Source organism: Mauremys reevesii, linkage group 18, assembly GCF_016161935.1.
Source record: "Mauremys reevesii isolate NIE-2019 linkage group 18, ASM1616193v1, whole genome shotgun sequence".
NCBI lineage: Eukaryota > Metazoa > Chordata > Testudines > Geoemydidae > Mauremys > Mauremys reevesii.
In genome coordinates this window covers 19,864,690-19,873,959 of record NC_052640.1, presented here as the reverse complement: position 1 = coordinate 19,873,959, position 9,270 = coordinate 19,864,690, and positions in this window count along the sequence as shown.

The window sequence follows — 9,270 nt, the reverse complement described above, 5'->3', positions numbered from 1 at the left end:
ACTGCTAGTGTAAGCAGAACAGAACCATTAACAGCACCATTACAGAGCATGCACCACCTGGCTCAAGTGCACTTGCTCCAACCTGGCTAGAAACAGTTCAGCCCAGCTTCAGGAGCAGTGAAGCCGTTTTCAGCACTTTCTAGTGGGGGAGTCAAGAAGAGTGAGTTGCCAAAACTGGCTGTGGGCAGAGTCACAGGACTGGAAAGGACCTCAAGAGGCAGGACGTAAGGCAGGAGTTTTTCAGTGGCACTCTCACTGCCTGGGTCCTGGCCACCGATCCAGGGGACTCTGCATTTTAATTTAATTTTAAATGAAGCTTCTTAAATATTTAAAAAAACCTTATTTACTTTACATACAATAGTTTAGTTATATTATAGACGTATAGAAAGAGACCTTCTAAAAACGTTAAAGTGTATTACTGGCACGTGAAACCTTAAATCAGAGTGAATAAATGAAGACTCGGCACAGCACTTCTGAAAGGCTGCCGAACCCTGACATAGGGTATGGCTACACTTGCAGCTGTACAGCGCTGCCGTGGCAGCGCTTTGAAGTGCGAGTGTGGTCGCGGCGCCAGCGCTGGGAAAGAGCTCTCCCAGCACTGTAGGTCCTCCACCTCCCCGTGGGGATTATCTTACAGCGCTGGGAGCCGCGCTCCCAGTGCTGGGGCACTGTTTACACTGGCAGTTTACAGCGCTGTAACTTGCTGCGTTCAGGGGGGTGTTTTTTCACACCCCTGAGCGAGAAAGTTGCAGCGCTGTAAAGCGCCAGTGTAGCCAAGGCCTAAGTATTATCTAGACCATCCCTGACAGGTGTTTGTCCAACCTGCTCTTAAAAATCTCCAATGATGGAGATTCCACAACCTCCCTAGGCAATTTATTCCGGTGCTTAACCACCCTGACCGGAAGTTTTTCCTAATGTCCAGCCTAAACCGACCCACTGAGTCCAGCTCGAGGAACTGCAGCAGCAATACCACAGGGGGTGAAGCCAGACATGGATAAAGCTTTCTTTGTAAACACTTGGCCATTTGCTTCATTTGCAATTGAAAGCTGGGCGGCCTGTCCTGTCCATTGTGATTACAAAGAGGGCCATTCCTGACATTATTATGGTAAAACCTGCTCAGCTTTGTAAGAGACTTCCCTCCAAACTGACAGCCCTGTATGTTTGTTTGTGAAGCTGGAGGTAACTCCCAGCTGCCGGAAAATACTTTAGAGCCCAAGGGATTGATCCCCTTCTTACATCACTGTAACTCTACTGACTTCAACTGAATTGCTCCCAAGTTACACCAGTGAGAGGTCAGACTCAGGCCCACTGCTGGCTCTATCACTAATGTGCTGTAACCTTGGGCAGTCAAGGTGACAAGAAAAGGGAAAATTGGGTTTGTGCCCTTTCCTGTTTCTTTCCGATGAATAAAAACAGCCTGTGAATGAAAGGTTTTCTTTTTACAGCTTGGGTATTTTTACACATTAGATATTCCAGTCTGGTCTACCCTGTTTTTTCCTGGAAGACTATGAATGACTGGAGAACTAGTACAATTACAACATCACAAGTACCAAGGAAGTGAAACCTGAACAAATGAGAGGGGATGGGATTTTTAGTTAAAACTCTTCTCTTTTGTTAACACTTATAAGTCCAATGCCTGAACAGCTGGGAGAAAAGATATCCTTGTTAAAGCCCAATACTCCTTACAATTAAGAGCTAGATATTCCTACAGGGGCTAAAAGGAGTCCTCTAGCAAAAACAAGGAAGAAAAAAATGCTGTATTTCTAATACTTCTATGGTAAAATGAAAGAAGAAAAAATCCCTTTTAAAACAAAACAAAAATAAAGCTGGAGATTTCCATTACATGCATCCGACGAAGTGGGTATTCACCCACGAAAGCTCATGCTCCAAAACGTCTGTTAAGGTGCCACAAGACTCTTTGCTGCTTTTAAAAATAAAATAAATGCTTTTCAGGCCTTTATACAGAAAACAACAACAAAAGACGTGCACTCATCTAATTTTGTCCCTGTGGCCCATCACCTTTAATCTCTCCAAGCACAGGTTTCCCCACTTATAACACAAGGTATGGTAATATTTACCTGCCACATCCAGAGGTTGAGGCTTCATTAGTGTTTGCAAGCAATTCCCGTCCCCAGATGAGCAGTGCTATAATAGAAGTGTTGTTATTCTGCCCTTCAAGAAGATAATGTGTTTCCAAATGTTGTACAAAAACAAAAGCAAGGCTACTTTTGGAGTATGCTGTGTAAATCACTCTTTTCTAAGCCCGTGCACATATAAACTAGTCCTGAAATTCTCTGATTCTTTCCTAATAGTTTACTGCCAGGATTCACCTTGCTTAAGTCTGCGTCTACATTAGGGAATTTTACAAAGCAATTCTGCTGCTGAACTGATAGTAGCAATGGTGGGAGACAGTGTAGACAAGGCTCTGGTGGCCTCTCCTCTGGGCATTTTTACCACCCTGTAAATTAAACTAATTTCAAAGTAGTCTAAAGGGATTGAAATTCAATGGGATTTGGGGCTCCTTTCAAAACCCCATCCTAAATCTGCCAGTTTAGCACAGTCAGCAGTTGCTCAGGTGAACACTTTTTGGGTAAAACAACAAGGAGTCCTTGTGGCACCTTAGAGACTAACAAATTTATTTGGGCATAAGCTTTTGTGGGCTACAGCCCACTTCACCAGTATCTTGCTGATACAGACTAACATGGTTACCACTCAAACTTTTTGGGTAAAATTTCCTAGGCCATGGCTACACTTGCAAATTTGCAGCGCTGCAGCAGGGTGTGAAAACACACCCTCTCCGGCGCTGCAAATTGTGGCGCTGCAAAGCGCCAGTGTGGTCAAAGCCCCAGTGCTGGGAGCGCGGCTCCCAGCGCTGTACGTTATTCCCCACAGGGAGGTGGAGTATGGACAGTGCTGGGAGAGCTCTCTCCCAGCGCTGGCGCTTTGACTACACTTAGCGCTTTGCAGTGCAAGTGTAGCCATAGCCCTAGTGTAGACAAAGCTTTGAAGTTCTGTGCTAACTTCAGCCAGGCTCTGCTACAGCGCATCGCACTGCCCCCAGGACAGGAGATACGTGACATTCCTGCTTGGGAACCCGCTCAAGCCACAACTGGAACCTCACCAAGGTTCAAGAGTCTTCTTTGATGGAAGGAGACAACTCCTTTGCTCTCCTGTGGCTTGGCTAATGTAAATTCCAATTTGTATCTACGATTCAGTCTCAATTCTGAGCGCCTCTTGCTCCTGGCCATCTGGCTGAAAAGCGACATCCCCAACGCCATTGAGGCCTCGCTGTCACACTCCAAGAACTAGTTTCCATCCAGCATTGAAGCGGGTTTAACACGCAGAAGAACGACTAAGTGCTGAAGCGTAAAACATTTGATTTAACCACCACTGAAGTGCTACGGATTGGTAAAGCTGGATGTGAGCTGGTTTACAGTCTCGGACACTGAGCAGTCCCTATCTCCCACTTAAGACCCCATTTGACTTTGGAAACCCAATGTTCTATGGCAGGTGCCCAAAACGGTCAGCAGGTTCCAGCCACTGAAAGGCCAGGGCTATGTATACATAGGCTCTGATGTTCGTGTTAGCTATATTTCCTTCCCCTGCTCTTTTAAAGCCAGTCCCTCAAGGAGCCATTTATTAGGTGAAATACTGCAGGACCAGGTCTCCTTGTGGCATTTCAGTTCCTCGATGGCAGGACTGGTTGAAGATCAGGTCTCACATTATCATCTTTAGGGCACTGGCCAGTCATAGCTGGGCTTTTGGCTGACCTTCCAGGAAGCACCATGGTAACAGGAAGCAAGGCCTGATTAAATTCTCTTCTAATAAACACGGACATTACAAACAGGCCCAAATTTCATCTCACTAGGCTGCCCAAAACTTCTGCTCTGAATACTGTTGAGCTGCAAAGTGGGCCATGAGCCTTGGTCTGGATCAAAGCTTCATGGCACTTTGGCTCAAGGGCAAGCCCTGTCTACTAGTGGCAGGAAACACAACTTGCCATGAGACCATTCAGAGCACTGTGCTGGGCATGCTGGGGTCAGGGAGGGGGCTTTCCTTGAGATGTTTCCCTGCTGGATAGAAGATGCAAGTGGAGCAGATTTTCCCCAGGAGAAGCAGACTGTTAGAAAAGCAGAGACAGACAGACAGACGCTTTTGCACATCAAAGGAAACAAGATCCTGAGAGGCTTTCAGGGATACGCACAAATCAATAGTCTCCTTTTAAATACCAAGCGCATTTGTTTGAGTGCAGGGAGATTAGTCCCTCAGGATGGAAGTAAGATGGGGGACTATTAACAGACACACTGACAAGAGGAAGGGGGAGTTCAGAAGTGTGCAGTTAGCCAGGGATGTACATGCAGTTTATCTGGTAGCCTCAGTGTAAGAGAGACTGTCAGGGCTCCCCACTACCTCTCAGCTCTAAGAAATCTCAGCAACAGCAGCTAAATTAGCTTCATTCACAGGAGACTCACTGCCCTTGCCAGTGGATTCTGAAAAGCAGTATTTGCCCAACAAAGTCACCAATGAAAGGGGGCCTTATTTTGGGGTTGAAGCAGTGGACTGGGAGTCAGGATATCCCAGTCCACCCCGGCTCTGTCATAGACTTTGGCCAAGTCATTTAACCTTGTGCCAACCTTGTGTGCCTCAGTTTCCACAACTGTAGAATGGGGATTATTACCTGCCTATGAATTTCTATTGTGTCCAGCAGAGTAGATACTATCTCATCACATTGGGGTGGGAGGTTGTGCAGCTTAATTAGTTTGTCTGTAAAGCAAGATCCCCCTAGGGAAGGGCAGAAGATTGTAGTGCCATGCATCTGGCTTGAGGTGTAGGTCTGGTCTATGATTCCTGAAATATCCCAGTATCCCTGATGGTTATATTGAAACTCGTGTTTTTAATTTGGTTTCATTGGCCCAGTTTCAATACAATCCTCAGGACCTTGCTACAAAAACAGGGCAATTTTTACCAATGTCCCTGTCTGCCAACCACTCTTCAGAGGTCCTTGGAACAGCCATCACAAGTCTTGAGAACTAGGAGCAGGAGTGGCTTTGCATGACTGGGCCTGTTTACACTCACCAAATAGGCATTCAAGGCTCACTGTCCATTTAGGGAAGATTCTTTCACCCTCAGTGAATTTGTTCTGCCACTCTCTGGTGAGTGAGTGGTGATCCTGGAACTGCTCTAGCTAGAACTTTGCTATGTTACAAGACCTCAACGCCAACATTCTGGAGCCTACAGTAACACACAAAGCCAACAGCCAAAGATGGGGAGGAGGCATGCAGCGGGTGGGTACTGCAAACAGTTGCAAGTGGAAGGCTGCCTGGGTAGGCAGGAGAACGGAAAGCATCACATCCCGGACTAGATCAACAAACGCCCAGTGGCATAATGCAAATCAGGCCTGACTCTTGGGCTGTGCCTACACCCTCCCACTACAAATGACAAATGTCAGTTTCCCAACGGCTTATTACAAACTATTAAAAACCCCAGCATCAGTATGGGATAGTGCACAAAGCCCCAAGCCACCCAGATCTGTCACCTTCAGCATGCACCAAGGCCCCTCTGCTGAGGCCCTTGAGAAGGGCTGGTGCCCATGGGCTGAGCACATTGTTCAGACTTTGACTTCATCTTTGGTCAGTTGGGTTTTTCTATTTTTAAGGTGAGGACCTGGCTGCCAACACTCAGGTTTTTGGGTGTATGGTTAACTTATGCAAAGGCGCCTAGGTGAGGTGCCTGCACCAGTTCTTCAACTCCAGCTGCATCTTCCAATTCCCCTTATGGGCACACAAAATCTCCTGCCCCCCTAAGGCTTTAGTAGAGAGTGGAGGGAAGCCATCAAAGTCTCATTGTGCCCCCACCAAACTAGAGAAGATGGAAATTAAATGTCTGTTACACTCACTGAGCGGCAATGTCTGGTCAGGCACCCTTTATTAATACTCCTGCAAATTAAAAGAAAAGACAGCTCACTGTGGAAAGCAAGAGGCAGCTTTACCACCTACACCACAGCACCTCTCTGTACCATAAAACACAGCTACCACAACCACACCGTGACTTGAACGAGAAACACAAAATAAAGTTACAAGGACAAATAAATTTTACAAATGATGAATGTCCTCAGCTCCATCCAGGGTGATCGCTCACCCCAAACGGCAGAGCCCGTTAACACCGGCGAGAGTGATCGCGCTTCCTTAAAGCTTCGGTTGCTGGAGGGCAGATCTCATGGTGCCAGCAGCAGGCTGCACCTGGGACCTAGCTTGCCATTAGTGAGCAATGGTTGGGGGGGGGGGGGCAGGGCACCGTGGGGGAGTTTAGAGATGAGCTCACTTCTCCCTGCAGGGCCGGGCCTGGGGCCGGGCCTGCGATGGGGATGGGGGACACGGCTTTATGGCTTTACAATGGTCAAGGGGGCATTAACCCAGAGGCTGCCCTTGGCGATCAGCTGCTGAGAGGGTCCCCCTGGGAGCTCAGCCCGGCTCTTGTTAGTTAAGTGGCTCTTAAGCTGCACAGTAAAAAGCGATTCCGCATGAAGAGCCACCGCGCGTCACCGAGTTATTCCCGGAGGAGGCTTTTCTGCCGGGCCTCCCCGAAGGCGGCAGCGCGCAGAGCTCGGGGGATGCTCTCGGCTACGGCGGGTTAGAAACCGGCACCACTTCGCCGGCTGCAGGCGGGCGGCGGTTTAACGGGCAGAGCCGGGGGTGGAGCAGCTCCGCCCGCCCGCCGGGGGAAAAGCCGCCTCACGAACTCACCCGTTCAAACCCTCCCCCCGCTGCGCCCACAGGCCGGGCCGGCCCCGCCCCGCGCTCACCCCCGCGCCCACGGGCCAGCCCCGCCCCGCGCTCACCTCAGCCGCCTGCAGCCAACACTGGCAGAAGCTGCTAGAAAGTCTCTCAGCCTCGGGGTCGGACCAGCCAATGAGGGCTCGTTCTGATGATGTCATGCGTCTAGCTTGTTTTTTATTGGCCGATTGAAATCTCTTTCCCTCCCGCTCTGGGAGCTCGGCGAAGGGCTTTGATTGAACTCAGCTGGCAGCCAGGTGTTTAATTAGTGCGGCGCCAAACACCGCAAAACCAAGTAGCCCTGCGTTTGGGGGTTGCCACTCAGGCGTCTCCTCCTATGGGCTGGGTGGAGGATTATTTTCCTTCCCGTGCAGGGGCCCCCTGAAAACCCCCTCAGAAGCTGCTTCCCTACACGTGTCTTTGAGGCTGTCTCATTGAGTAGCCCAGCATAGCCACAGCAGTATAGGCAGGGCTGGGAGGGGCTAGCCACCCTGAGTACACCCCCTGCCCCCCCACACCCTCTCGGTATGTACTTAGGCAACAAGCCAGAACTGTTGCCCATACTAATGCAGCTGCATTACTATTTTTAGCACACAAGCATGTGTAGTATCAGAGGGGTAGCCATGTTAGTCTGGATCTGGACAAAGAGTCCTGTGGCACCTTATAGACTAACAGAAGTTTTGGAGCATGAGCTTTCATGGGTGAATCCCCACTTCGTCAGATGCATGTAGTGGAAATTTCCAGGGGCCGGTATATATATGCAAGCAAGAAGCATGTGTATGTCTACCAGAGCTAGGAATCATAGCCTAGCTCCAATGTAGACAGAGCCTCAGGCTGCATGGGCACTGAGAACAGGAGGTTCTCTAACTGCCCACTGGTGACGTGCCATGGAATACTACAAGCTGCACTGCAGACAGAGAGAAGGCATTTTTACTAACACGCTATCTGCACTGAGCAGGGTTAGCCAAGGCCCAAGAGTTCAAAACCAGACAGGCAAACCAAAATAAACATGGGGTTATTTTCACCTTGAAATGAACACAGACCCCATTCCCAATGCACCCTCATCCCACACCGGCATCCTATAGCAAACAAACAGAACACTTAAAGAAAGAGCATTCTTCAAAGAATTAGTGCAAGAAATTTTGAGTCATAACTAAGTGTGCAAGTGGATGACCATGGGATCATGGACATGACATGGAAAATGCCGAAAGCTTTGTTCAAGAACATGGTCAAGAGCATGTCACAATGTTTGTCACCAGGTAACACCACTAAACTGGAACCAATTATGTGTTTGAAATAGGACACACAGCAACCACACTCCAGATTTTACTTTGCTGCTGATAATGACGTGCCCTCCATGTGTGTCATTTCCTTTTTATTAAGGCTTTCAGGGGGCCTTTACAACAACATGTTACACGCACAGAGGAAGCAGCAGCAGTTCAGATGAAGTCATATAGATTTGCAAAATGCCAAAGCCAAACAGAAGCAAGCCAGTGAAAACTCTAAGGAGACGTGAGAAAATGGAGTCAAATACACATCTGGGGGTAAGAGACTAAACCCTTAGTAAAATTACAACAAAGCTGTCCAGTCTCTAACCACAGAGAGCAGCAAGAAAGGAAAATGGATGTAATGCTCTGAGTAAGGCCAGAATGATTCACCGAGAACTGTGTAGACCTGTTACATAACAGAAAACTGAGGAATAAAGGGCTCTCCCTCTGCATGAAGCTGGATTTCCGTGTTCTATATTCCCAAGGCTGGAGGTTTATTAGCCAAGTCTGACTAACCAGCCGTACCAATAGGCCATTCACAGGTGCCAGCCCTCGCAGAACTATTTTTGACAACTTGACGAACCACTTCCATGACCCTATTTCTAAAGATCCCCAGGAATCCTTTCCTTTGCAACAGGGCTACCCAGTTCTCTTTGTGAAGTGTTCTGACTGACTCACCTTTAGAGCTTTCTCTTCAAAGCACTTTTCAGACATTAAAGTAATTCTGCCACCACCCCTGTGATGCAGAAAAAAAAACATCATCCCCATTTCACAGAAGGGGGGACTGAGACAAAGAGGTGAAGTTAGCAGTCTGTGACAGCAAAGGCATGTAGATTCTTTTCTATAACTTTTCTAGGCCATCTTGTTAGTCTGGTTTTAATGGCGGTCAGCATGGTAGCCGTATGACCAATGTCTTCTGGGAGAGAGAGCAACAGGGGAATCTTCCACAATTTAAATTCCGTTGCATTCCTTGTATTCAAAGGAACTAACAGAAACCTTCAGTAATTTTGATCACTCAAGAAGTCTGAAGTCTCAAAAGATGGTGACAAATTAATTGCCAGAGGTTACTTCACATCAGTTATTCCAACCCAGTAGGACGGTCTGTACTTCACCCGGCCTTCATCTCAACTGGTGCTAGGACCGTGTGAAATAGGGAAGTTTGGAGGATAAAAATAAAACCAAGGCACTTTTTTTGGTCCAGACCAGGAGTAGGAAACCTATGGCTTGCG